Consider the following 6,000-nt stretch of genomic DNA (forward strand, 5'->3'; position numbering starts at 1 on the left):
AGTGCGGTTAAAAACGTCACTTGGAAAGTCATACCTACTCTATTGAAAAATGCATATTTGAAAACGCAGCGTCTCATTAACAACGTGTGACACTTCTTTCCTTTACACCATGTCCGGGAATCCCTATGTTCTTTTGGGGAATCCCGTGCGAACGCATAGCTGCGTTTCCAAACATGCATTTTTCAACAGAGTAGGTATGACTTTCTAAGTGACGTTTTTAACCGCACTCTGTATGATGTATTGTTTTTAAGCTGTTGGCCTCTGAAATTTATGTTCTTACGCTTTCGACACTAAGTCACTCCTAAACGGGGGGAATTTGTCCCATGTTCATTACGACTTTTTTGCTTCTCGTTAGATGTACTATCACCCGCCTAAATTTGCCAAATTTGGCCCAATATATGTAATGAAATGACTACATTTGTAATAACTCTTGAGCCACCCGACTGATTTCGATTAAATTTTCAACGTAGATGAGGTTCGGGGCTGGAATGGTTTCTATAGCTTCATTTTGAAGGTGCACTTTGAAGAGAAGGGGAAGATATACAATAATGATTGAAAATGACCAATATTAATGTCGAATCATAGTTTTTAGAGTGGCTGATATGAACAGAGGCACTTCCGATGCCATTTAAATCTAAATTCAGTCCCCATTGGTGCTTCTAAGCGGGATGGTGACATGTAAAAATAATTGAAAATTATCGATTAATTGAAATCCATACTGAAAAACGTTGTTTTTTACCACATTTTTCATCTGATATAAATATGTTTTTTTCTAAATACTAGCTAGAGCATATAAAAAATGTGATGCAGGCCTACTTATAAATCAGTTTAGTACCATTGTTTTATGGTAGTATTTACAGTACCTTGTTGAAACATTCTCAAAGTGTCAAATATAAATTGCAATAAATTGTGTAATCTGCTTAAAAAAATTAAACCATACGGTTTTCCGATAGGTATAAGGAGCAGATACCATACTATTTTTCGATTAGTATGGTAAAATAGTATTTTTCCATACTATTTTACTGTAAATTATTAATTATATGTAAACGTTGTTATTTCTAAGTGACTGAAGCGAGGTAATCTTACAATGATGTTTTAAAAGCTGGTCATTTGGGGGCGGGCAGGAAAGCATTTGGGGGGCCTGGCCCCGATGCCCCCCCCCGTTACTACTGTGATAGATACATTCTCTAAATATGCTTGGGCTATTCCTGTGAAAAATAAAACTGGGAAAGAAATTACACAAGCATTTATAACAGTACTGAGAAAAGCAAACAAAAGCCCCAAATTTTTACAAACTGACAGGGGTCGAGAATTTTATAATTCAGAGTTTCAGAAGGCGATGAAGCAAAATAATATTAAACATTATTCCACGTACAGTGATGTGAAAGCAAGTATTATTGAAAGATTTAATAGATTATTACGTAATTTAATGTGGAGACAATTTACAGTGCAGGGAAATTATAAGTGGATTGGCATTTTGCCGGAATTACTACATAAATATAATAATACTATTCATTCCACTATTAAAATGAAACCTATCAACGCTATTAAAAAAGAAAATGAAAAACATCTATTGACAAACATCTATTGCAAAAAGTTTTCTGTGATAAAAAGAAAAAGTAAATTTAAGATAGGTGAATATGTAAGAATTAGTATACTTAAACGTCCTGGTTTTGATAGAGGTTTTACACGCAATTGGAGTACAGAAATTTTTCGAATTGCTAAAGTTTTCTTCACTAATCCTCCAACATATCACTTAGTAGACTCAAATAATAAACCTATTGAAGGAAGATTTTATGGACACGAATTACAATTAACGAAATTTCCAAAAACATATTTAATTGAAAAAGTTTTGCGAAAGAAAAATAATAAGGCCTATGTGAAATGGTTAGGTCTGCCAAAAAGTGAAAATTCTTGGATTGATTTAAAACATACTATATTGTCCAAAAAGAAAAGAAGAATTTATAGGTGAAGCATGTCGTCAGAAGTATTTCTTGTAGATTTTATAATTTCAAAAGGTGAATTTTATATTTTAAATTCTAGTAACACTGTAAATTTTCGTTACTCACTTTAATGTCATCGTCATCACGAGGTCTATCAGTATCACAAGTAAAAAGCATATTAAATAAAATTTGTTCTTCCACAAACGCTGTGTTTTTATGTAAAGGAGAAAAGAAAGCAAAATATTTAAAAACGCTATTTAAAATAAATGCAATATATCTGTAATAGAGATGGAATGGAAAATTCCTTTTACATGTATGGTAGCAGGTCCTACAGGCTGTGGAAAATCATATTTTGTTAAAATATTTCTTGACCATAGTAGTATGGACCCCGTATATTGAGCCGAGTCAGCAAAAATTTTTATGACGTCATAGGTCAAAGGTCAATGACCTTGGCCCGGGGTCAATGACATAGGGGTACCTTGGACCACCCCCTTCTAAATTTTGGCAGGGGTACCTAGGACCAACCCCTTAAATTTTGGAAATTGACAAAAACCTAAAAAATTAGTATGGTAGCCTAGGACCACAGTACGTACCTCTATTAGTATTGGGTGTCTATGTCGTTCCCTTTCATGGGTAAAAAATTCCCAAAAATTCAAATTTCGGAGGTTTTTGACCTAATTTATCCCCTTTGATGAGGTTTTATTATCCTATATAGTTATACGGGCGTATATAGGGGTCCATTACCTTTCATAGGACATGAGTATATTAATGCACCCCTTGAAAAATTTGGGAGGGGTACCTTGGCCCACTCCTTTAATTTTATAAATTGACCAATTTAAACATTGGGTATTCTAGTACTGGACCCTAATATGTATTATGATAAATTTGGGTGGTCCACTTCATACCCTTCTGGGGGTACAAAATTGCCAAAAATATAAACGTAAGCAATACGTTGTACCACGTGTTTGGTCTTTTGGCCCTATTTATCCTCTTGGATTAGGTCCTATTACACTATTTGGTTATATGGTTATGTATAGGGGTCCATTCCCTATCACAAGACATAGGTACATTTGTGCACCCGTTTAAAAATTTGGAAGGGGTACCTTGGCCCACCCCTTAAATTTGGAAAATTGTCCAATTTAAACATTTGGTATTATAGTACTGGACCCTAACATTTGGGTGGTCCACCTCGCTCCCTTTCATGGGTACAAAATTGCCAAATTTTAGTACAACCACGTGTTTGGTCTTTTGGCCCAATTTATCCTCTTGGATGAGGTCCTATTACCTTATACGGTTATATGGTTATATATAGCGGTCCAATACCTATCATAAGACATAGGTACATTTGTGCACCCCTTTAAAAATTTGGGAGGGGTACCTTGGCCCACCCCTTAAATTTGGGAAATTGCCCAATTTAAACATTTGGTGTTATAGTACTGGACCCTAATATGTATTACGATAAATTTGGGTGGTCCACCTCGTTTCCTTTCATGGGTACAAAATTGCCAAATTTTAGTACAACCACGTGTTTGGTCTTTTGCCCCAATTTATCCTCTTGGATGAGATCCTATTACCTTATATGATTTTATGGTTATGTATGGGGTCTATTCCCTATAATAAGAGATAGGTACATCCTTAAATTTTAGAAATTGCTCATTTTATATATTTGGTATTATAGTACTGGACCCTAACATGTATTACTATAAATTTGGGTGGTTCACCTCGTTCCCTTTCATGGGTACGAAATTGCCAAATTTTAGTACAACCAAGTGTTTGTTTTTGGCTCAATTTATCCCCTTGGATGAGGTCCTATTACCTTATATGATTATATGGTTATGTATATTGGTCCATTCCCTATTATAAGACATGGGTATATTGATGCACCCGTTTAAAAATTTGGGATGGGTTACCTTGGCCCACCCCTTCAATTTTAGAAATTTCCCAATTTAAACATTTGGTATAATAGTATAAGACGCTAATATATATTACTATAAATTTGGAAGGTCCATCTCGTTCCCTTTCATGGGTACGAAATTGCCAAATTTTAGTACAACCACGTGTTTCGTTTTCAACCTAATTTATTCCCTTGGATGAGGTTCTATTACCTTATATGGTTATATGGTCATGTATAGGGTCCATTTCCTATCATAAGACATGGGTACATTGATGCACCCCGGGAGGGAATTCGGTATCATAGTACATGCCTCAACATGTATCATGATAAATTTGGGTGGTCCATCTTGTTCCCTTTCATGGGTAAAAATTGCTAAAATATAAACATAAGCAATATGTTGTACTACGTGTTTGGTTTTGGCCCAATTTATACCGTTTGATGCGGTCTTATTACCGTATATGGTTATATGTTCATGTATATAGGTTTATTTCCTATCATAAGACATGGGTACATTGATGCACCCTTTAAAATTTGGGAGGGGTATCTTGGCTCATCCACTCAGTTTTAGAAATTGTTTAATATAAGCATTTGGTATTTTCATACAGGTCTGCAATATGTACCACTATAAATTTGGATGGTCCACATCGTTCCCTTTCGTGGGTAAAGAACTACCAAAAATCAAATTTCGGAGGTTATTGACCCCTTCGGTAAGTATTTAGAACGTTATATGGTTTATTACCTTTATATGTTTATGTGCCCTTTTAAATTTGGGAATTATCAAATAACAAAATTCGGTAAACGTTTTCTAGGACCCATTAGTGTTCCTCTTATGGCCATATATTCAAGATTTAAATGTTATTGACAGGCTTTATTATTGAATAATTACAGGATTTATTACTTTTTCATAAGACACATGTGTATTTGTGTACCAATTTTAAATTTTGGGAGGGGTACATTTCTTATTGTCATATCAATAATTGGTAATTGTTCTTAAAATTGGATAGTATCTCATTCATTGGGTAAATCATTGTGAAATATTAGTATGATCACGTGATCAGTTATTGACCTATGATGGGATTAGGAGTCCAGGACATTGGTACATTTAAACTTTGTAGGATAATTTGAGATTGCGTCATTGGTTTCGATTATTACAGCCTATGGACCAAATATAAACGTAAGCAATACGATGTACCACGTGATTGACCTTGATGAGGTAGTGTACAGGGATACATAGCTAACCTTATTGAAACTTATGACTCATAGTCTTAAGGGAATACATGCTATAACACTGGCAAAGTTATTGTTGATGCAATTTGATTGGTTGATCACTATCTGTCGTGCAATCTGATTGGCTGATCACTATCTTTCGTGCAATCTGATTGGTTGCTGATTTTCAAATCTTTGATGCATTCAGTTTTAAGTTTTGTTTAGCATTTAAAAAGTATTTGAATTTTTTGTTTGAAATTTTTTTGTTTGAAACTTTGGTTTGACATTTATTTAGTTTGAAATTTTTGTTTCAAAATTTTTGTTTGAAATTTTTTGTTTGAAATTTTTGTTTCAAAATTTTTGTCTAAAACTTTGGTTTGAAATTTTTAGTTTGAAAAATTTGTTTCGAATGTTTTGTTTAATTTTTTTTTGTTTGAAATTTTTGTTTCAAAATTTTTTTGACAACAAAGGCCGAACAAAGAAAGAAACTCTAGTGAGTCAATTTTAAGACTATTCAGTTGTTAGTGAATTTCTGCATAAGCAATGCTTTAAGGAACACCCAAACGATAACCCTGTTCTGAGCAGTGTAGCAGTTGGGCGCAAAGTTAAATATAAAGTAATTGTTTTTGAGCGCTCTGGTTGTTAAATATATAATTTGCTTATAGTTTATTTATTGTATACCATTTGCTTAATCACAATATAGTACTCGCAATTTTAATCTCACGTTTAATTCTTGGACGTAATCACTCGTAACCTTACAGTGTGTTGTATCGGTTTATAGATTATTTGTTTTATTCATTATTCTTTACGGCAAGCACTCTTCTCTTCCCCAATATCTTTCCAGCGGTCGGTGGAGAAAGGGGCTGCTTGTATGGTTTATGATGACCGTCCTATTCGCGATAAACCCACAAAGGTTGGTCATATCCATACATTGCGAACATTACAGGACAAATTTAT

This window comes from Thermobia domestica, chromosome 16 (assembly GCF_964235325.1).
Source record: "Thermobia domestica chromosome 16, izTheDome1.hap1.1, whole genome shotgun sequence".
NCBI lineage: Eukaryota > Metazoa > Arthropoda > Insecta > Zygentoma > Lepismatidae > Thermobia > Thermobia domestica.